The sequence below is a fragment of the Rhinolophus sinicus genome, linkage group LG01 (genome assembly GCF_036562045.2).
Source record: "Rhinolophus sinicus isolate RSC01 linkage group LG01, ASM3656204v1, whole genome shotgun sequence".
Lineage (NCBI taxonomy): Eukaryota > Metazoa > Chordata > Mammalia > Chiroptera > Rhinolophidae > Rhinolophus > Rhinolophus sinicus.
The window spans coordinates 81,609,614-81,635,242 of NC_133751.1; the positions used below are offsets into that span (position 1 = coordinate 81,609,614).

The following is a 25,629-nucleotide window of genomic DNA, read 5'->3' on the forward strand; positions in this document are numbered from 1 at the left end:
TTGTACATTGTCATTCCTCTCCTCCTCTTGAAATGGGAAGGCCCATCTCCATGCAGATCTAGGAATCATCACAGACCCAACAGTTTCTGTGCCTAATTATCTCATATCCCATAACTGTCATTTGCTTCTGTTTGTTCTAAAGGATTCTTTGGATGAATGTCAGACACTGTGCATTAGAAATAGGTATAGTTATTAGGAATTTAGCTTTATTGAGGGCATAAATTATTAAAAAAATAACTCCAATATAATGATGAGTATAAAAAAGATCCCGAAGTTATGAGTTTGTAAAAGAATCTAGGATGACTTCAATCCAAGGGGTGACTCTAAGAAAAGTAAAGGTAAAAACAACAGCAACAACAACAAAAATAAATGTAAAATAACCTCCAGGAAAATTTTGTTACTCTATTATGATTACTGTAATTTTGTCATGGAATTAAAAGTAAATGCATTTTTGTAGTGTGTTAAAACATCGATGTGGTTGGATTACAAAGGAGGGCAAAATAGAATTAGCTCATAGTTATGTGGCATTTCTTATAATTGAAATTTTAGAAGAAATGGGTAGGTAGAAAGTGATGCAAAACTGTGGTCATCTCCAGGAATTCTAAAAAATGACAGGGATTTTGTTGATCTTTTCTGGGAGATAAACTTCCTATCCAAAGAAGGCAACCCTAAACACTACTCTAGTTTACAACTTATATATTCATTGCTGTTTTAGGTATTATAACTTTGCATTATGTTAAATTAGTTAAAATATATTAATGAGTCAAGTAGTTAAATTCTAGAGATGAAAACAGTTCTTTCTAGAGTTTATCTAGTATATCTCTTTCATTTTATAGATAAACAATTGGGGGCTGGAAAGTTTACTCTAATTTTCCAGGATCACACAAATATATAATAACATCTGGGCTATTCTTGTCTTTTGGCATCCATTAAGAATCTGTTTTCTAATTATAAACATTTTAATTAAAGACTTATTGAAAACCTCCCAAAACATTTGTGAAATTCCCATTTTTCCTGATTTTCTCCACTCTTAATATAATACTACTTGTGAAATACAACTAAAAACAAAGTTGATTCCATAGTAGAATTGACATTTTACCTGAAAAAAATCTGAATAATTCTAATATGTAAAGAAATATGAATCTAAAGATAAATGGAATAAATTCACTAGGGTATTCAAATATCTCTGTACCTGAATCTGAATGTTAAATTGCATTTTATAGCATCAGGGTATAGAGTATAACACCATGCTCTTAAGGGGACATTAGAATATATAACACACAACACTTTAGAAAATGCAACAGCCTCTGGAAAGATGCCTTGCTTGTAAGTTTTTTCCTTCTAGCTAGAACACTAGTTATTATTTATTTCCTCTTGATTATTTTTTCTGGGGGTGGTGGGCATAATGCAATGTATATGAGTGCACCCCTGTGGGGTGTTTTCATTTTAACATTTTTTAATGTTAGAAAACAAAATTTGTCAATATTGATTTAATTTTTAATTCAGAGAACCTATAATGATTTTGGCTCAATTATTATGTAATTCTTCATCTCTCTCCTTTGTTTTATGTACAAACAGTTAGCTAGCTAGGAAGACTGCTAAATATTTTCCCATATCTGGAGGGAAATGTATTCAATGGAACTTAGTCATTGTAACATCAAATCATTTAACAGCAATTATAGAATATGACTCAATAATTTAGAATTCTAAAAGGTGTTTGAAAATCATTAACTATATACAATGAATTAGCTATATATTTAAGCAAGGAAATTTCCATAAAGATTCTTAATGTAAAATCAGTTCTAATAGGTTTGAATTTAATGAAATGCTCCTTCATAGAATATCATTATAATTGTAGTTTGCTTTGGAATTTTATACAGACTTACAGAAAGATACAAATGTGGTCGAAAGAAACTAGGATGTGAATGAAATAGAAAGGCCTGGGTTCAATACTGGCTCTGGCACTTTTCAGCATATGAACCTCAAATTTTTAAATCTGTGAAATGGTAGCAAGAAACATATCATAGGGTTGTTAAAGAATTGAACAATATTACTACTAAAGCTTTTTTATGCTCTAAACCACTCTATGCATATGACATTATACCAATAACATTTAACTAATGCTATTGTCTACCCCATTTTCAAAGCCACTTTTTTTAAAGTGCAATATTTTTAATAACAACAAGCAAAATCCTTATCAGTGTGATGTGTTTTCCATCAAATATATATTACAGATGTTTTATAAAATTAACATATGAAAGGTTTTAATTCCCATTTAAAATGCACATAATTCTCATCAGTAAATTCTTTCTATTCTGATATTACTGGTCTTACTAATTCAAAGCCACTTTTAAGAAATATTACACACAAATAAAGTTCATTATTTGATATCGAAGCTATGTATCTCCTATGTTGCACCTTTTTTTAATTCTACTTTTTCCCTTTGTCTATTGCCTTTTCTGTTTATAGACAAGTTTTTGGACAGAGTAGACCACACTTCCTGTTCAAATTTCTCTTACAGAGACCAGTGAAGATACATTAAAGTCATCTCATTTGGGCAGGACAAGAAATTTAAGTATGAGTTGTTTCTTAATGCCATGACTTATGCCAGGCAATTAATAAATTCCACAGGCATATGGTTGTACTTTTTTTTCAATCCTTATTTTATTCATATATACTATGTACCCTGTGACCCCCCCCCCCTTAAGTTTGATGATTTGAAAAAAATTAGGCAGAAATGGGATGGTGTGCTATATCTTGGTTAATTACTTAAATGACAACATATATATTTAAAATATGAGTCTGTAGGTTTTACTCACAAGATCATTAACATTGTAGTTAACTTGTTGTATATGCAACCTCCTACAGACAGAAGTCTTTCCTCCTTGGGAGAATACAATCAGTTTGGTCCATACTGGTTTATCGATTTCTTTTATGGTCGACATGCAAGCAGAAGTCACAAATACTGTCAAAGTAATGGTTTTAGTCATTATAGGATGCTTTGGATATATGAGATAATTTTCTTTAAGCATCCAATGAAACAACTCTTGATAAAGAGGCAGTTAGTGATAATGATTTAAATATATATATATTTTTTGGGGTGTGTGTGTGTATGTGATATTGGTTAGCAGTGTATGCCAGTTAGGATTCCAAAGTAGTCACATCAACCTTTCATCACTTCGTTTTATCCATCTTCTAATTTTTTTTCTTTCCTACTTCTAGCACCAACTTAATGTCTACTTAATTTCTTTCTGCTATTCAATTTGTTTTTATTTCTTCCAACTTTTTACAAACACTTCAGAATTTATTATTCTCCATCTTATACAAAGTAAGTTATCTTTATCTCATATTTCACCTTGTGATTCAGCATGAAGATTTTCAGTGTGAGCACCCTCGGCTATTCAGCTTTTGCATACTGAACCAAGCAGAACAACTCAGCATGAATTAAAGATCCACTGCTGGAAAACAACTCTTTAGTTATCATCCTTACCATAGTTCCTAGTGAATCAAAATCCACTATCTAATCATTCTTCTCTATTACTGAATTCTAACATTATATGCACATTCCTGGTTAGGTAACAGTAGAAATGATGCTATGAAATAAGATCAGTCACTATATTTTTATTGTTCTTGTGTTAATTAAGCGACTGAGTATTCAAGGAAACAATCTGTTGGATATCAAAAAGGAATGTTATAATGTACAAATACACATTAAATTGGGAATTTTCACTGGATACCATACAGTTTATTAGGAATGTTATAAATCTGAATATTAAAAGTATAAAGGAAGAGAAGTTCATGAAACTATGTGTGCATAAGGTTTTAGGTACTCTTATTTCAATTTGCATGTGGAAAATTCTAAATAAACTATACCATTCAGCAGGAGATGAAAATGGATCTGAAAGTAGATTGGACACAGGAAAAGAAAGGATTGTGAAATTAAAGGCAGATCATAGAAATGATCAAAACCAGAGCACATAGTAAAGATGACAATAATGATGATGACAATATTCAGAAAACAGCATTTGAGACATGAACAATAACATCTACTCTAACATAGTGTAATTGAAGCCAAGTAAGAGAAAAGAGAGAGAACTGAGCAGAAGAAACATCAGAGATAATAAAATTTTTTTCAAAATTTCTGGAAGTTTTAACCCACAGATCCAAGAAGTTCATAATCCCTAAGCAGGATAAATAAGAAAGAAACCCATACATAAGCATAATCTTTTCAAATTGCTGAAAACCAATGATAAAGAGAAAAATACCTAAAATAGCCAACATATCACCTATAGGGGAAACATGAATGACTGTTACATCAGAAAATACTGAAGGCAGAAAATAATAATATTGTCAAAGTGCTGAAAGGAAAAAAGTCAACATAGAATTATATAACTAGGAAGATATCTTTTCCAAAAGAAGATGAAGGAAAACATTTCCAGATGAAATAAAGTTGACTTGTTAGCAACAGGTCATGCACTTTAAAAACTGTTAAAGGAAATACCTTGAGCTGAAGAGAAATAACCCCTGATGGAAATCTAGAACTTTAGAAAAAGATCAAGAGCTCTGGAAAATGTAAATACATGGATAAATATAAAACCATTAATTGTTTTCTTTAACATATTAATGAGTATTTAAAATAAAATGTAACAAGTCATTGTAGTATATATATATATATATGTATATGTAAAACATATATATAATATATATGTAAAATACATATTTATTATATATATAATATATACATATTATATATCTATATAGCAACAGTGATACACTGGATAGGCAGAACTTATACTGTTGAAAATGATTATTATATTGCTTGTATAATGGTATATTATTTCAACATGGGCTGTAATAAGATAAAGAAGCATGTAGTAATCTCTGCAACTACTTGAAAAGTACAAAAAAATCTCAGTAAGGAGATAAAATGAAATACAACAACCCAATTAATACAAAAGAAGGCAGGAACTGAGGAACAAAGAATATACAGAAAATAGAAAACAGTTGAAAGTAGGCTTAAACCCAATGATATTTAGTTATGTTAAATATATGATCTAAATATGCCATTTAAATGCAGAGATTATCAGAATGGATAAAAATACAATACTTAACTATATGATGTGTATAGGAGACATAGTTGAAATATAAGAAGTTTAAAATAAAAGAATGAAAAAAGAAGTGACATACAAACTAATGAAAGAAGCTGCCGCAGCTATATTTATATAAGGCAAAACAGACTAAAGATAAGATTATTAATTAACAGAGATAAAGCAAGTAATTTCTGTATAATAAAAGGGTCAATTCAACAAGAAGATAATCACAAATAACTAATATTTGTTCAAAATTCATAAAGGAAAAAATGACAAATTAAAAGGCAAACAGATCAACAATCACCATTGAAGATCCAAACTCACCTTACTCATTGTTTAAAAGAACAAGCAGAGAAAAAAAACAGAAACATATTGAAGACATGAAGAGTATTCACAGCAATACTGTGAGAGATACTAGACAGCGAAGTACATAAACACTGTGCCTGCTTCCTACCACGAACACATTAAAATTACATCTAAATTATAGAACAATCTACTAGGAGAACCATCTGAAGTCTAGCCGAACAGAAGTACTATAACTAAAATTATAAAGAAGAAGCCACGTTGAGACTGGTAGGAGAGGCAGAGATGCAGAACGCACCCCAAACCTCCGGGTGGTGGTTGAGAATCAAGAGAAATATTTCAGCCCCAGAGGTTTCCCCCTGGAGTAATAAGGGACCTCTGACCCCAGACCAGCCTCCCCAGCTTGGAGTACTGGTGCCCAGTAGAGGAACCCCTGCAACATCTGGCTGTGAGAAACAATGGGGATTTTGGGTATTCAGGTGGGACAGAAGGCTGTGGGAAACCTAGTCATCCTCTTAAAGAACACACAAACAGACTCAATCACTTGCAGGCACTCACCTTGGGCTCTAGCAGAGGAACAGTGACTCAGGGGGCATCAGAGGTATACGGGGGGCAGACTGAGGTGTGTGGCTTCGAGGCAAGGCCTGGAGGGCAGTCGGCATTTTCCCTGTGGGGGTGGGCCTCCTCCCATGCAGCTGGCAGGTGGGTGCCATCTTTCCTGTGTTGAGCCCGCCCCCTACGCTTACGGCCAAATCTGAATCTGATTGGTTTGGTGAGCTTCGCAGCTCCAACCTGCTGACTCACTGGGAACTCGCCCTACTCAACTTCCCCAATGCTGGAGGCACTTTATCATCAAGCAGCCAGCCCCACATGCATTGCACTCTTTCTAGGAAAACGATTGGTGTCCACGGGCCCCAGGCAGGTGGTGGTTGGCCTCAGTGTACTCTGAGATTTTGATGAGTTGCTTCAGGCTCAGTATTGGCACCAAACCAGAATTTATATTAACCTGGTGACCCTAACACTTCCCACTCTAGTGCCTTGCTGAGACCCTGCTTCACCTAACTTCCATACTGCAGGAGAATCAATCAGAGGCTGAAACTTAAGGGAACCAGCAGGTGGCAGAGGGCCTCAGGTATCCTGGCTTTTTGCAGAGCTACCCCAGGCCCGGTGAGGGTGGCAGCTGTTCTCAGTTCACAGCATGGCCTCTTGCACATGCCTCCAGGGTTAGCACAAGAAGAGAACAACTACAGATTGCTTTGTAGCTTCTATCAGGTAGTTCCCAGCCACTGTCACAGGCAGTGGCTGACCTGGGCCTGCACCAGAGCCCCTCCCAAGAGGCCCCAGAATCAACATACTAGGAAGTTGGCTTCAGACCACAGCAGAGCACCACCCAATTGGCCCCACAAGCAGCACACCCAAAGGGCGATCTCAACAGACACCAGAGCCCATGGGGGAGAATCCCACTCACTGGGGTAAGCCCCCCACACAGCAGCAAATAAGCTGTGGATGTGGGCAAACCCCACGGCCAATTAGCCTGAGGGTCAAACACACCCACAGATGTGCCAATAGCAATCAAGGCTTAACTATAACAGGAGGGCACACACAACCCACACAAGGGATACTCCTAGAGTACCCAGCTCAGGTGAACAGAGAAACTGTGCCACTGGGCCCCACAGGACACCTACTACATAGCCACCCAGCCAAGGCTGGGAGACATAGCAGATCTACCTAGCATATAAAAACAAACACAAAGAGGCAACCAAAATAAGGAAATAAAGAAATACATTCCAAATGAAAGGACAGGCGACAACTCCAGAAAAAAGAACTAAATAAAACGGAGGGAAGAAACCTAACAGATACAAAATTCAAAACAATGGCTACAAGGAGGTTCAAGGAACTTAGTGAGAACTTCAACAGAGAGAGATAGAAAGCATAAAAAAGGACATAGAAAACATAAGAAAGAACCAATCAGAAGTGAGGTATACAATAACTGAAATGAAGGATGAACTAGAAGGGATCACCAGCAGACTAGATGAAACAGAGGATCAAATAATTGATTTGGCAGAAAAGGTATCATAACACACCCTACTGAAACAGCAAAAAAAAAAAAGTATCCAAAAAGATATTGATAATAGAAAAGAAGAGAGGGTTAAAATAAACCTTTTAACTTTCAACTCAAGAACAAACAAAAATAAAAGTTCATTATGCCCAAAGAAATAAGAAAGGAAAACAGCTACGAACACAGATATAAACGACATATAACAGATAAAGAATTGTTGATTTTCACTAAGCCCAAAGTATTGTAGTACTCTGAAAAAAAAGAACGTAATAGCTGATCCCCTAGCAATATTAAGAAAATAAAACCCCACAAATTACCAATTGCTGAAATACAGATCATTTAAGCAATAAAATCAAAATAGATATTTTGACAACTTTCTTCCAATACATTTGACAATTAAAAAGAATAAAAAATATCTTTTAAAAACAACTTTCAAAACAATCACAAGAAATAGAGTGGTTGAATAATCTCATATGCATTTAAATAAGTGAATTGTCATTAAAAATTTTCCATAAAAAGCTCTCTGGGACCATGTGACATCACTGGAGAGTTCTACCCAATATTCTATCAATATAAATGAGAAAAACAACAAAAATGAAACTGTTTCAGAGAAGAGAGAAAGATAAAACACTTCCCAAATGGCTTTATATGGTTAACATAACCATTATACCAAAATCTGTCAAGGACATTACAAGAATAGAAATTTAGAAACCAAAATACCTCCTGAATATTAATTTATAAATCTTCAACAAAATTTTAGCAAATATCATCCAGAAATAAATAAAACAACAATAATATATCACAACTCACTGGTGTTTATCCCTGAAATTAAAGGTTGGTTTAGCAGTCAAAATCAGGAATGAAAGGTAAAATTTCAAAATCAATCAAAATATTTGACCATAGAATAAAAGAGAAAAAAAATATTATTATATCAATAGATGCAGAAAAAGAAAGTGATAAAATTGCACACAATTTATGGGGGGGGGAACAACTTTCAGAATAGGAAGAAACTTCCCCAAGCTAATAAAGGATATGCATAAAAAATATACAGCTAATATCACACTTAGTAGTGATGTTTCCCCACCAAAATCAAGAACATATAATAACATTGATGTCCATTGTTAATCACATCTGTTCTGTATTTTATTGGAGTTCCTAGTCAGTGTAACATGGCATAAAAAAGAAATAAAAGGCACAAACACTAGAAAGGAAGATGTAAACCTATGATTGTACACATTGGGGGTAAAAAGGGAATCTTGTAACTTTTAGAACTTATAAGTGAATCTAGCAAAGTTCTAGGATACAAGGTCCATGTGCAAAAATTAATTGTATTTCTACACAACAGCAATGAAGAAATGTGAAATGAAATAAAAAAAAAATAGATAGGAATAAATTAAATAAAAGATGTGTTAAGACCTCAATACTGAATCTACAAAATATTGCTGAGATAAATTCAAGTCTAATATATGCAGAGAGACCATAGTCATTGGAATTCTCCTATGATAGTTAATTTTGTATGTGTCGACTCGGCTGGCCTAAAGGATGCACAGATAATGGTTAAAACATTAATTCTGCATGTAATACATGCAAAAAAAGAATGTCCCACTTTCTTATACCATATACAAAGACAAACTCAGAATGGATTAAAGACTTAAATGTAAGACCTGAAACTATAAAAACGCCTGGAAGAAAGCAGACAGTAAACTCTTTGACATTGCTCTTAGAAACATCTTTTTGGATGTGTCTCCTCTGGCAAGGGAAACAAAAGAAATAAATGAACAAATGGGACTACATAAAACTGAAAAAGCTTTTACACAGTAAAGGAAACCATCAGCAAAATGAAAGGCACTCTACTAAATGGGAGAAGATATTGGCCAGTGATATACCAATAAGGAGTTAATATCCAAAATATATAAAGAACTCATGCAACTTAACACCAAAAAGGCACGCAATCCAATTAAAAAATGGGCAGAGGACTTGAATAGACATTTCACCAAAGAGGACATACAGATGGCCAAAAGACATAAAAATATGCTCAACATCACTAATCATCAGGAACATGCAAATAAAAATTACAATGAGATATCACCTCACACCTGTCAGAATGGCCATCATTAATAAATCAACAAATAACAAGTGCTGGAGAGGATGTGGAGAAAAGGGAACCCTCATATACTGTTGATGGGATTGCAAACTAGTGCAGCCACTGTGGAAAGTAATATGGAGAATCCTCAAAAATTTAAAAATAGACCTGCCATCTGATCCAGCAATTCCACTTCTGGGTATCTGTCCAAAGAAAACAAAACCATTAACTCAAAAAGACATACGCATCCCTATGTTCATTGCAGCATTACTAGTAATAGCCAAAATATGGAAGCAACCTAGATGCCCATCAATAGATGAATGGATAAAGAAGATATGATATAGACAGATATAGATATAGATATATAGATATTATTGAGCAATAAAAAAGAATCAAATCTTGCCATTTGTTACACACTGGATGGACCTAGAGGGTATTCAGCTAAGTGAAATAAGTCCTACGGAGAAAGACAAACAAACACTGTATGATTTCCCTTACATGTGGAATCTAAAACAAACAGACAAAAAGCAAAAAAACAAATGAACAAACAAAGCAAAACAGAAACAGACCCATAGATATAGAGAACAAGCTGATAATTACCAAAATGGGAGGGGTGTGGGGGAATAGGAATTAAAAAAATAATAATAATTCTGGGTGTGTCAATTAGGCTCATTCTGGGAAATCACTTAAAGAGATCAGCCCTCACCCCTGGGTGTTGGCATCATCCCATCCACTGAGGGACCAACTAGAACAAAAAGGCAAAGGAAGCACAGATGCTCTCTCTCTTGAGCTATTATCTTTCCTTGCCCTCAGACATTGGAGCTCTGGGTTCTCAGTTCAATTCCTCTCATATTTTTAATTAAGTATCAATTTTGGAGGGCAACAATGATTATTGAGTACATACTTTTCTCAAATTTCCACAGAAAGAAATCAACCATGCTTACATTGAGCCTTCAAGTTATCTGTGTTTCATGAAGCTGATTTTCATTTAGTATCCTCTTTCTCAAACTTTTCAATGGTTTGCTTCTAAATTCTATCATATTTGAGATCAGATTGTAGGTGTGGCTTGCTTTTTACAGATTAAGAGGACTTTTCCTTGCCAAGTTAATGTGTGTTTACTAACACTTTTCATGACACCCATTACCTGCCAGAAAACCCCCAGTGAGAAAGTATTCTTTATTAAATAAATTTCTTTGAGTTGGGTTTTTTCTGACATTTACAATAAGTACTTCTAATAAAGTATTGAAAGGTAGGAAGGGATAGATTTTATAGAGTTCTCAGACAGGAGTGGGGTGGGGATTAAAAAGTTTGGCTTTATCATGTCTTTTGACGAGAAAAATTACATGATTAACCTGTTTTCTGAAGGTTTATTAATAGCTCTTTGGAATATCTAATGGTTTTCAAAAGTGTATTGTGAAGTTATTATTTGATAGTTCGATGACTTATAGTGGTTACTGCAAACAGTTAAACAAATGACTTTTTAAAAATGCCCATCTTTTAATTTTGTCATATTGATTCTAAATTACAAAGGTGGTTATTAGAAGCATATTGTTTCTTAATCATAAATTTTATTAGACATTTTCCCCAAGGGTTTCATTCTGTCAAAATGTGTTTGCTGAATCTACTTTTCTCTGAGTACTTATACTATTATTGAAATTATACTAAAATTTATCATCTAATTAGTGGAGTAGTTCTGGTAATAAAAAAAATATATATAAAAGATAATTAAATACATAAGGAGTACCTGAATATGTTTCCAACAAAACAGCAATTCTTAAATTAATTCAGTACCTATTTTTAGTGTATAGGTAACAGCCATTTCATTTATTTTAAAATTTATTTTCTAAGTATAAGAAGCAATTTTTTCATTAGATTTTTGCACTCTTATTTAGATATAAACACTTAATACTACCACTAGAATTCAGAAAAATTGAACATTTTAGCACCTATTTATTAATTATTAATGAATTAAATGATTCCATTGAACACAAAAAAATGTAATTCATTTTCTTACTGATTAATCTTAACTGTGTGATCTGCTTGGGCTACCAGAACAAAGTAGCACAGACTGGTAGCTTAAACAACAGAAATTTATTTTCTCCCAGTTCTGAAGGTGCTGACACGGTTGGTTTCTTCTGAAGCCTCTTTCCTTAGCTGGCCGACAGCTCCCTCCTTGTTGTGTGCTCACATGGCCTTTTCTCTGTGCACAGGTATTTCTGGTGTTTCACCCTCTTCTGATAAGGACACCAGTGCTATTGGGTTAGAGCCCCAACCTTACAACATCAGTTAATGTCAATTACCTTTTTTAAGGTCCTATCTCCAAATATACTCATCTTGGATGTTACGGCTTCCACCTGTGAGTTTTCGGAGGACACAATTCAATTCATAACACTTCCCATGAGAAAAATCTACATTGTGTTTGCTTTTTACTGGGGAGAAGTAAATATTTTTTCTTCAGAGAAAGAAGGGCTGATCCCACTAGGGTAGGACTCTCCATTACTAGATCACGGCAAATGCACCTGAGAGAAATCTGTGAGTGACTATGTCAGACAGTCAAGGTTGAGCATAATACTTGGTCTTGCTAGCACAATTTTTAAAATAACTATTTATATACATTGCCATTATGTTTTGCAGATATAATAAAATCCCAGGAAGTTAATGTGGTGAACATCTATATATCAACACTTAGTACAAATCAAATTATAACATTCGTTGTAATGTAGGTAATGTGCAATTAAGACAGGATTTCATTCATTTGGAAGAGGACTAAGATGGTGATTTCAGGAACAGAGACATTCTTCACAGTGTTGAGAATTTCAAAATTATATGAGAAGTTTGCCCAAACAAAGAATCCTATGTGACATTTCTCTCATACAGTCCTAATGTTCTCTGGCTGCAAAGCTCTTGGTAGGACCCCAGATGAGGTGGATTCAAATAGCCAAATGACAATATTCAGACCTACTCACTTTGTGCTTTTCAGAAATAAGGTACCTCATGTCGCTCATGTTGTGGTAGCAAAGAAGAGGCCTTGGGTCAGTCTAGAAAGCGTGGGAAGTTAAAAAATATAAGAAAACAAAAACACTCCTGGGTAGGAAGTAACCCCCCAAAACGAAGCCTAATTCTTGATACTTTTAAACATTGTTTTCATTGATTTAAAATTCGAATATGCCTTTTAACACTAAGAATGTCCTGTAATAATTTTTTTTTAATCCGAAAGATATAGAAAATATACTTTTCACTTGGAAACAAAAATCTTTGAAGATATGGAGATTCGTCTTTAGTGACAGAAAAAGTACCATAAGTTTGACTGTAAGAGTATACTTTATACAGGAAATATAAAGACAAACTAGAATTTCCTGGCATTGTAAAATAAAAACTGAAATGCATGTCTGAGCTCTGTCAGAGCTCACATGCCACCTACGTATAGGGAGACGTATGTATTCTATTCCAATGAGGCTCTGGCATGCACAGCTCACATGATAAAAACAGGTCAGTAACACAGTCTCCTTATCATTTGTCTTCATCATAATTAATGCTAACAACAACCCTCTGGAGCGTGCTCAGTTATCCCCAGTTTACTGGGGTGCACATCAGTTTCTACAGGTCACTTACTGTTGGTGAGGTTAAACGTTCAATACAGGGCATCCAATTCCGTCTCCATTGGATGGAATTTCATGGATCGAGACCTTTGAAGATCCTGGAGTTTAAATTAGCCTCAATTTCTAGAAAAGTGGGCCCACGGAAAATATCATCTAAACTGAGAGTAAGCAAAAGGTGTACTAAGTGCCGCAGGTTCTAAAGGACTTGGATATAAGCAGATGTTTGTAAAATAAAATGCACAGTTAGAAATATGCTCGGAAAGAGTTAACTAGATGAGCTCTGCCCCTGGAATCAATTCATAAAAAATATTTCATAGCCCAAAGTGATGTGATAGATCAGGCAACAGAAATTAAGATTTTATTTACAATATAAAGTGAGGGTAATAAAATTGGTGTGTTAGGTAACAGTAAAATTGCACAACTTGAAAATAAGACATCTCTAAAATAATTAGACTAAAAAATGTAGGTAAGAGGAGTAATTTGTGGAAATAACTTTTAAAAAGACTGTTTACATAATTAGTAGACCAAACTTTGGGAGGGACATCCAAATTCCAGTCAACCAGTAGTTGCTAGAAAGCCTGATATTAATGTGTCTAAAGCTGCAGCTCATTCAATTTCTACTACCCAATATTTTCAGTCAATTTTTATTAGTACATTTTTATGATTCAAAATTAAATGAATGCATACTCTGCAAAATTTCCCTCTTGCTTGTTTTTTCCAGTCACCCAGCATTATAGGCTGGTCCCCCAAGAAACAGACAAGTAGACGAGGCCTCTCCTTTATGTGATTGACTGGGAGGGATCCTGAAGACACCAGGTTGGGCAGGAAGAGTGAGACAGGGAAGGAAAAGGAAAAGAAGCCAGTACAAGGTATGTTAGCGAGCAGGGCACTGTTGAAGTTAACTGGCCGTGATGCCACTGGAGTCCCTGGGAGGTGCTGTAGGACAAATTTCAGAGTCTGCCTGCCCTCTGGGGAAGAATTTGAGGATGTCATCCTCTAACTTCCATTTGTCCCTGCTGTATGTTGCTCCCATGATGCCCTCCCATGCCTACTTTGCCCTAAGGGAAGACCTGGAGAGAAAATCCTCAGGTGGAGAATTCTCAGGTAATTTTAGGAGACAGTAGGGGCACCTAAAAAAAAAACAGTGAAACAAGACGCATACAGTAGTTGGTGACAGTGTTTCCCTTCTTATTCTGTGTGAATGCGAGTGTCTCTCTGTGTGACCCTTCCCATATGCATACAGACACACACAAATGCAAGAAATATGACTTGCTCCTTGGCGCTTTTGTATACAATAGTGTCGCTGTTGTACACAAATAGTAGTATGCTCTATACAGCATTCCATAACTTACTTGTTCATTTAACAATATATCAAAGGTTGTAAGCATGTGTGTGTATAGTGTGTGTGCATTTGGAGACACAGTGAGTCAAATTTCCACCTATTTATGAAATTGTGTCAAGTCACAATGCCATCAGCAATGCACAGATGTTTATTTTCGTTATTGATTCCTAAAGTCTTTTCAGATATTAGGGAAACTGTAGCCTATTTTTGAGTCATATATATATATATATACATATATATGTATATACATATTTCTTTGTATCTATATCATCTACATATCAGTTCATCTTTGTCTTTAAACTTTGCTTGTGGTGGATTTTGTCATGCAAAAATTTAAAATTTCTATGTAGTCAAATTTATCAATATTTCTTTTGATTTTAATTTTGTGTCATAGTAAGAAAAGGCACTCCCTAGTGTGATACTTAAACCATTTATTTCTTGTAGTATATTTATAATTTCATTTTTTAAATCTTTAATCTTGACCCATTTGTAATTTTTTCTGGGGAAAGTTGTGACACCTGGACCCCAATTAGCATTTATAACAGATGGTTTTACCATTACTTCAATATATAAGATAATTAATCTTTCATTCCCTGATTTAAATGGCCTCCTTTATCATATACTAAATTCTCACATATAAAGACTAGTTTTAATTTTTCTGTTTATTCCAGTGATCTTTCTAATTCTTTGTGTTCATGCAACTACTAAGACTTTAAGATAAGTTTTAATGTTGCGTATGGACATTCTTTCCTTGTTACTTTTCTTTTAAAGTTTTTTTTTCCTGGCTATTCTTATTTGTTTTCCATATGAACTTTGATATAATTACCTATGGGTAGTTTTATTAAGATTATGGTAAATTTTTACATTACTATGGAGAGAACTGATACCTTTCTGAAATTGAATATTCAGAGGAAAAATATTACATGTCTTTCTATTGTGCATGTTTTCTTTTGTGACCCTGGGAGCATTTAAATTTGTTTTAATATAGATCTTTCAATTTTCTCTTTAAGTTCATTTACTGATTATCTATCTATCTATCTATCTATCTATCTATCTATCTATCTATCTATCTATCATCTATCATCTATCATCTTTGTTATTAAGAAGCTCTATCCCCTCCCATTGTATCACCTAACTGTTGCTTGTAAGTGTATAAATGTATTAATTTATGTACATTATTTCTGTATTTGGTCACCGTGCTGAAGTTTTTCATTGCTTATGATATACTAAAACTATTCAGAATGGATATGAAATTTCGTCAAATACTTTTTCAGCATCTATGGAAAAGAACAGCTTTTTTCTCCTATGATTTATGACTTGAAAAAAATGTATTGGGGTGATATTGGTTAATTAAATTATATAGGTTTCAAATATACAATTCTATAATACATCATCTATATGTTGCATTGTGTGTTCACCACCCAAAGTCAAATCTCCTTCCATCACCAGATATTTGAATCTCCTTACCTTCTTTTGAGAGAGCAAGAGAGGTCAGATTGGAAGGTCATAAAAGAGAGTTATTCAATAGATACAGTTTTTAATGTCCTCCATGTTGTTTTTTTCTTTTTTAAATCATAGAAATTTCATCCATTTAAGAAGTTTGACAAGTATTCTACTTTCTATACTGTAATGTGATATATATATGTATAATATGTGTGCATATATACATATATAAATATATATATAAATATATATGTATAAAATATAAATATAAATAAATATCTATATCTATATCTATATCTATCTATATATAATATGATAATTTTAGTCAGGGTGTTATAAAGAAACAGAACCAATACGATACATATAGGTTCTATCTCTAATAGAAGACTGAAATTATTTTAATGAATTGTCTTATTTGATTATGGGGCTGGGAAGTCTGAAATTGGGGAGGTTGGCAGACTGGACATCCGAAAAAAAGCTGATGTTGCAGTAGTGAGGAGAAATCCCTTTTCTCTGAAATACTTCAGTCTTCACTCTTAAGACCGTTGCCTGATTGGATGAGACCCATTCACATTATAGAGGGTAATCTACTTTACTCTAAGTCTACTTATTTAAATGTTTATTATATCTAAAAAATACCTTTACAGAAACACATAGTCTGGTTTTTGACCAAACAATTGAATGCCATAGCCTAGCTAAGCTGACACATAAAATTAAACATTACAGTTATACAGCTGTATTTTCTCTAAACAAAAACCGTGTTTCCCCGAGAATAAGACCTAGCAGGACAATCAGCTCTAATGCATCTTTTTGGAGCAAGAATTAATATAAGACCCAGTATTATATTATATTATACTATACTGGGTCTTATAGTAAAATAAGACCTGGTATTATATTATACTATACTATACTATACTATACTATACTATACTATACTATACTATATTATATTATACTGGGTCTTATAGTAACATAAGACCTGGTGTGTTATGTTATGTTATGTTATGTTATGTTATGTTATGTTATGTTATGTTATGTTATGTTATGTTATGTTATGTTATGTTATGTTATGTTATGTTATGAAGACCTGGTCTTATATTATAGTAAAATAAGACCGGGTTTTACATTAATTTTTGCTCCAAAGACGCATTAGAGCTGATTGTCCAGCTAGGTTTTATTTTCGGGGAAACACAGAATTATGAGGTAAGATTCTGACATGACTATTTCCATAATTGCTAATAAATTGTTACAAAATATTGTGACTAGTATTAACCTTCCTGTTCATTTGTAATGTTTTATTTATCATGAGTTATAAGTAATGGAGATTCTATAGATTTATTTTTTATTGATCAATATATTTTCTAGTCATTTAATACATTGTTTGAATTTCTCTATTTTATGATATATAACTTAGTATTTGAAACAGTGAGTTTTTCTTTATTTCTTTTCCTTTTCAAAATTCCTTTAACATTGTTTTTGCCCCTATATTATTCCAGAGAAATTCCATAATTAATTTTCTATATTTTGAATAATGTTTTCTTTGGATTTATATTGGAATTGCATTAAACTCTAAATTAATTTGAAATTAATTATTTTTCTTTAGCTCTCTGGTATCAAAACCTTTTAAATTATTTAATTATTTTTGATAACTGTTTCAATATGAAACATTCTACTTCTTTAAAGATATCTAACATCTTTTAACATTAGAATTTTCTTTAAGGTTCCACCGGTAATGTATAACAAAGGCTCATCTTTCTCTTTCTCTCTCTGTTCGTCTCTCTTCATGTCTTGGCTTTATATTTTGAGTGAAGATTCCATTCATTGCAACATTAAGTTATATGGAAGTCATTGTTTTTATCATATAAAAAGCATACCATTTTTGCCTTATGTAATCATTTCCTGGAAAGGCTGACTATATAATTCTGGGCATATAGCTAACAGAAAGACTCAGGTATATATATTGGGTGACTGCTTACTTTGTCTGAATCCATAATATGGCTTAGGCTAAAATGAACAACATTTCCATTGAGTATAGACAATTCTAAAATGTTATAAGGAAATTTCTTCTTATAAGTGAGAAAGATAATATTATTCTCAAAACAAAAATTGTAAGGCAACAGAACTTGCTGGCTGAGTCTTCAGTTTTATAGGCAAAGATCAAACTGTCTGCCAACCAGAAATATTGTGAAGGTAAAAAATGTGATGATGCCATTTCTGACATTTTATTTTTAAAATGTTGGTACCTATAATTAATGTCATAAGCCACTAGATATAATGCTTTCCTATGCAAAGACAATATACACCACTTAAAGGTAGCGGTCATTTTTGACAGTAACTAAAAAGAATTGCATGTAGTTAAAAATGTCATTACTTAAGAAAGTCCCTGTGTAAAAATATCAGTGCTTAGTAAATCTCTGTGGACGAAATAATATACAGTGGTTTAGAGACAAATGTTACTTTTATTTTTAATACTGTATTATGGCAAAAGAGCTGTTCTTTTCTTCCTACTTTCTGACAGGTTTTGCAGAATAAAGGGAAATTTAAAAATCAAAGCTTAGGTTCATGTTAAATTCACTTTTTACAAAGAGAATCTTTAAATTGTGATGGCATTGACAAAACAATTCAAAATTATCAATAACTTATGCTAAAGTACTATAGGGAAAGGAAATATACTCATTATTGTTATTGTTGTTGTTATTGTTCTTTCATGAGTTTGGAAAGGGACAGCTTACTCAAATAATAAAAGGATATACTTGCATATGGCCATATATTCCCTGAATAGGAAAAATGGGTCAAAATACAAACACTCACACACACACCGTCTGATCAGCAGTGAAAAATTATCCAGCCAAAAGAGAGTTATGAGGATTTTAAGAGAAACTGAAGTTTGACAGACTACATAATATGTTTTGTGTTAATAATGATCAAACCAAGTACCGTAAACTTTTACTCCAAAAAACATTCTATTCTGCAAATATTGAGAAAAATTTTGTAAGATCAATTGGCAGTGTTTTAAAAATGCATGTTAAATAAATGAATTCAACCACTTCAAAATCAGAATAATGAGTAGAAAAAAAATGCAGTGAGTGATTTTTCCCAAGTTAATATGGAAGCCTGCAGTAAAGTTCTAATTTAAATTTCAAATTCCTAATTGGTCCTATATATTTGTTAGAAGTACATGAATTTTTTTTTTCTTTCCTGAAATTCAGAAGCAAAATTAATGGTTAAACTTGTCTGTATCGAACTTTGTTGGAGAATACAATGGTTTAGAAGCAAATCAACCCAAATATATTTCAATACATATGTGTAGATTTTTGTGACTAATGGTTGCATTTATTACTAAATATAAATGCTAATTAAATAATCTTTATTTTATCTATAATTAACATACTATTTGCTTTTGTTTCATATATTTGGTAACTAGGATTAAGTCATGCATTCCTATCTCATTACAAACAATTTAGATGTGTGTCAAGGTTAAGAAAACTATTTAAAGAAAAACCCAAGAGTATAGTTCATTTTTAAAAGGAATTGCCAAGTGAGGTATGAGTCTTCACACTGTGATTAATTATTTACTAAGGGCTTCCCATATCCTAGAAACAAACAACTAAGAGTGAAACAAAATGTGATTCCTTTGGCATTGTGATAATTGTTAGCTAATGCTTGTGCTCATGAAAAAGCAGTCATAGCCACACTAAGATTGATTTGTGGAAGTCTTAACCTTGTTATTCGTTATAGAAATAAGCCATAAAACTTAATCAAAACCCATCTCTGTTTGAAATTCCCATCACTAGCGCAAATTCAGGAGAGACAAGAAATGAAATAAAATGCATTGGTAAAACTCTGAACTATCTATCAGATAAGGTAAATCTGGTGTTACGTTTGATGCAAAATCTGTTAAGGCATTTGAGAAAGGAATAAAAATAGAATACAATTGTCTTTAAACTCCTTTAAAATAATTAAGTCATTTATTTAGCTATCAAAAAGGAGAAGAATGTTGAAATATAAATAGGTTAAGATGCTGTTGTAATGGCAAGATGGTAATCTACTAAGTACAGTGCTTCCTCATAGTTAATGCATCTCAAGATACATGGAAAGCAAACTTTACTGCTATTTGCTACATTCTCTTGGTGCCTTCACATTAGTATTATGTGAACTATTGCTTTTAAACTCCATTTATTTTATACAACTACAATAAAACAGTATTTTCATTTTTAAATCCACAGCTAGACAAAACAGTCACTTAAAAAATGGATATCAAAATCAACTTTAGTAAAAGGAAAATTTAGTTGTTACCACTGGTGCTGATTAGAGTGGCCTCAAATATTAGGTAGAAAGGATGGTTTTTCAAGTATTTTTGTCAAAATTTAACATGTATATATTTTTGAATGTATTTTATTTCATGTATATGTATACATGTGCATGTATGTATATATATGAATATATTTTTGGAATATTTTTAGAATATATAACAATTATAATACATTGCTTAATGGTCACATTTTAGAAGATGAATGAAACAGGTTCACTTAGATGAGTAATTTATTGACCTATGAGAAAGAATTTGGTATTTTTTAAAAAAGCTTATCTCATATTTTTGCATATTTTCCCTAAAATTTTTCTTAACTTTCAGAATTTATTAATAACATTTCTATTTTAAAGTAAAGTTACAATATACCTCATGATGTCATGTCCTTTTAATTTATTGTACATGTTAGGTCATTCTTAAGAGGTATCCATAAGTATTCAATTTAATTTTCTGTATCTATCATATCAAATTATGCTGATTGAAATCTAGTCATACCTAACTCTTCTTTATCTGGTCTTGTAAATGAGTTGGACATTTTATAAGTGTACAATGAACATTTAGAGAGTTAAATTTATCATATTGCTGCTATAAATAATGACAGAAAGAAGAAAAAATTCAACATTTTGAATGTAATATCGTACATATCCAATATCCTAACTATAGTCATATTATTCTGTAATTAAATAACATTTGACAAAACAGAGATATTTAACCATCATTGACGTCTCTGAAGTTTATCTTTAAAAAATGAACAGTGGTTGTGTTTTAAATTTCAACTGTCTAGCCAGATTAACAACTACCAGCAGTGGTTTACCAGATGGCAACATCCCATAGGTCACACAAGTTTTTGACAGATACGTAGTCAGAAATTCCCCTAAATTGCACCTAATTCCACTTAAATGCTAAGCACATAAACATAAGAAAGTTAAAATAAAAGATGGAAATTATATAACTAATGTGTACTGATCACTTTAATTATTGCTCTGGTATGCAAATTATGGATCTGATATATCTGTATTCATTGGGAAGAGAAGATGTGCCCTTAGGGATTTGTTTCTCCCAACTCAATAGAAACCGTATTGAATCACTATTATAATAATAGAATGAAATCTGTGAAAGTCCAAATTTTTCACATCATGTTATTCAGTGCTGAACTGGTACTTGAGAAATGAGCACTACCTTACTGTATGTATAGAATCAGCAGTCACATATTTGGAAGATGTTGTTTTTAGAAAAGCTGATTCAGCACAGGAGTAGAGGACTAGAGGTACTAACTGGAACATACAATTAAAATTTATAAACAAAAGAAATGGAAGAGGTGATGCAAAATAAAACGCATGGGTAAAGGAAACAAAAAATATACACGTGTTAAAGATTTAAAAGAAGATGTTCTTAGAAGAGTAAAAATTACAAAAGAAATCAGACTTCTTAAGCTAACAAGCCTGTTTCTGCCTACAAAATGGGCCAAATGAATTTTGAAGTAAACTTGCAGAAATATTTTTTATTCAAAAGGATATATATTTTAAAAGCTAGTAAAATAATAAGGACCAAATATGTATTTTGGGACAAATATTGACTACTTTTATGCAAAAAAGGTGTATAATATCTTAAAGAGTAGACATTAAATAGATTTCTTTAAAAATTGTAGGAATATATATTATTGACATAGGGCTATTCATTCAAAGATGCATCCTCTGTTAAATGCTATGCATGGAGTTAAGCAAGGGGTAACAGAAAAGTATAAAACATATTCTTGAAATAATTTTTTTTAAGATTAGAAGAATAAGATTATGAGATAATGGAATGTATTACATTTCTAAGTAAAGATTATAGTTTGGAATATAACCTTAAATTAGAATGACTAGATTTGCTTTAGTTTGTGTCTCTATTTGATTATTTGGATTGAAATTTGATGCTGTGCAATTTTTAGAAGTTATTCTTGGTCTCATAACAAAATTTTATCACAATAGTGTGTTCAAATGTGATTACTTAACAGTAATTTTAAGTACTATTTTTTTAATATATGATTAGTTTGCTTAACTGTTCTACACACATAATAGCTATTTGTAAAAAACTACATTCTATCATTTTTAATGTATTCACAAATTAGTTAATTTAAAAAAGCAAATGTTTAAGACAAAGATTGACATAATTACATCATGCAATGAATATTTGTTATAATTATAATAAATTTATTCCTATTTATCTTAATGTCACAAAATAAAATCCTATGTTTCAAATATTAATCTATTAGATAGAACAAAAATATTTTCAAAATTGATTTGACAGCTCAATGTTTTACAGAATGTAGACTTACCTACTGGTATGTTCTGTTTCTCTTTAAAATTATTGGTTGTTAGCTTGAAAATTCATATTCCAAGTCAATAATAGGGAATAATGCAGATAATTGGCAATGAAACATTCTGGTTACATAATATATCTTAGTATAGTTTTTATCAAATGAATGATTCTGCCAGCATCCTTTGTTTATATAATGACTGACATTAAATTGGCTATTGGCTGAAATCTTCAATTTTCAATATAACTGTTATAAAAAGCTTGATAAGAAAACAAGCCTACGTGGACACTGTAAAGCTCATAAGAAATGTAATTTCAATGTATTCGATTTTTGAACTACTACATGTATAAACATTCCTTGGCTATCATAGTATAGAATCATATGAGTATTGAATGTCAAATATATATATATATATATATATATATATATATATATATATATATATATATATATATATATATATATATATATACACACACACACATATATATATAGTCACGGGATGTAATTATTGTAACAGATATATACAATGTCAGAGAGGTAGGAGATGGGGGGGAGTTATCACTTGATGAGGGGTGCAAATGTCTATTTATTATATTCTTTTGTGCACCTGAAACTAATAAAAATAATAAAAAACAAGTTGCTAAAACAAAAAACCAAAAAAAGTTACACATAGATTTTCAACTGCATGGGGAGAGGACACTCCTAATCCCCACATTGTTCAAGGGTCAACTGTTCACATAATTCTTCATTAAATAGGGTTGTACATGCAGAAGACTAAGGAAGATTGCCTGAAACCCACTAATCTATTAGCTAAACTGATATTTAGCAAATTAAGAAGTTGGGGATACATTTTTTATTGTGTAAACAAAATATTTTGTAAAGATAGTAACATAATTGCTATAATATTTCTGGAGAGCACTTTAATTTATTTAGCTACTCTGCCTTTTTCTTTGCACAAAACAATTCTATACTATACTGTCTAATGTAATTTAGATTTTTTTTGATAATAATAAGATGTTATTCAAACAAGTTTTGGTATAAAAGATCAGATAGAAATCGTTATGAACAAACACAATGTTGACACCCTTTAAGGAAAGCAGATACAAAACTGGCAAATGTTAGTATTTTATATAACAAATTCCAATAAATGAAAAACTCTTGAAAGCTCAATAGACAAAATTAGATTTTATTATCATGAAAGCAACTTAAGATATACGAAAAGGTAAAAATCAGCTGTTTTTCACAGATTGATCTAAATTATCTTAATCCAAACAAGCAATTATAACACTGAGAGCTAAAAGTAGCATTTGGTTTATATAAAATTGAGAAAAATTAAAATATCTTTTCAAAATATTAATTGAAAAGCAACTTAACTAATAATTAGGTCAATGTAAACCATGTTGTATCTATTGGAGCTAATTTAGTCATCTCTGCGGAACATTAAAATGTTATTGTACAAAACTGGGCGACCAGGGGAAAACGGAAGGGAGCGGAGTGGAGACACTGCCGGCATCCGCAGCTGCAGAGACACAGGGGATTCCAGGATGGACCAGAGAACACAAAAGGCAGGAGGTGGGCTCTTTCCCTGCATCCCACAGCTGATCTCTCCCACCGAGGGGGCAGCATATCCAGCATTTGAAGCAATAGCCTCAACTGAGACCCCCAGCTGGGCCCTAGGTTGGACAAAGGACACAAACTCCGTACCTGGGCCCTTCCCCCCCACTCTTCCAATCCTACCCTGTGAACTGAAGAGTAATGTCAGATTACAGAGGAGTTTTAGTGCTCAGGCTCTGGGAAGACTAGCGTGCAGCTCTGACCCAGGGAAGAGTGTGATTTTTGCTGGGCTAGGAGAGAAGAGACTCCTCCACCCCCAGCCACCACCTTTTCTGGCCTGCGGGAAGAGTGTGACACGGCTGGGCTGGGAGAGAGAAGACCCCTCCATCCGCAGCCCCCACCCTTTCTGGTCTGCCTAGGGCAGGGCAATTACAACTACAGAGGTACTTCCAGGGATCAGCAGTAGGCAGCAGACACAGCTCTGGGCTTTCAGCAGCTCTGAAATCTCCCGCTTGCCACACACACACACACACACACACACACACACACACACACGGAAGAAGTGCCCTAAGACTCAGGAGAACTGGGCACAGGGCTGGTGGTGCTACTCTCAGTGCGCATATGTGCAGGCAAGGGCAGAAACTGCACTGACTTTGTAGAAACTACCATCCAAACCCCTCAGCCCACTCATCTAAATCTGCAGTCCCAACGTCACACTGGGCACCAGGTGACCGGCTCTGCCTGTACAATACGCAGAGGACTCTTTGGTACAGCAGAGGACAACCTGGAGATTACTTGGTGGGCTTAAGCCAAGACTGTCACTGCTTTTTTTTGGTTTTTTTTGTCTTTATATCTTTGATATCTTTGCCTGTGTTGAGTGTGGGTTGTCGGTTGTTTTTACATGTGAATGTATTTGATATTGTCTTTGTTTTTGTTGTTGTTGTTGTTGTACTTGGTGACTTGCTTTGTTCTGAAATTGCCCTACCAGAGTCCAGCTTAAGAGGCATAAGATGCAACACACCCAGAGGCCAACTCCAGACCAAACCAGGGTACTACAGGGTTTGACCTACAGGTGACACACCCAGAGGGAATTCTCTACAGACACAAGAGCCCATAGAGGCCAAACCACATTTAAGTGGTCAACCCTCACGCAGCAGAACACCCTGCGGTGGGCAGAGCCAAGTCTCACAACTAGTCAGCCTAGGAGTCAACCCCACCTACTCACAAGCAAAAAGCAACTAAAGATCTTCTTTAACAGGACAATGTACACAACACAAGAGTCACCTTTGGAGCACACGCAGAGGAGAAGGAAGTCGTGTAAGTCAAATATAAAGGACACATACTACATAAGATAACTAAGAACTCTAGGGGATCTACCTACTACATCAAAGCAAACACAGAGAGTCAGCCAGAATGGGGAAACAAAGAAACATGCCCCAAATAAAAGAACAGAAGAAACCTCCAGAAATGGAACCAAAGGAAACAGAGGTAACTGACCTATCAGAGACAGAGTTAAAAACACTGATGATAAGAATGTTTAAGGAG

At 33.3% G+C, this 25,629-nt stretch overlaps 1 protein-coding gene across 1 annotated transcript in view; it reads right to left on the minus strand.

Annotated features, from left to right (window-relative positions):
- The window catches only part of EPHA6 (EPH receptor A6), an 840,987-nt gene that overhangs the window by 411,327 nt on the left and 404,031 nt on the right, over positions 1–25,629 (minus strand).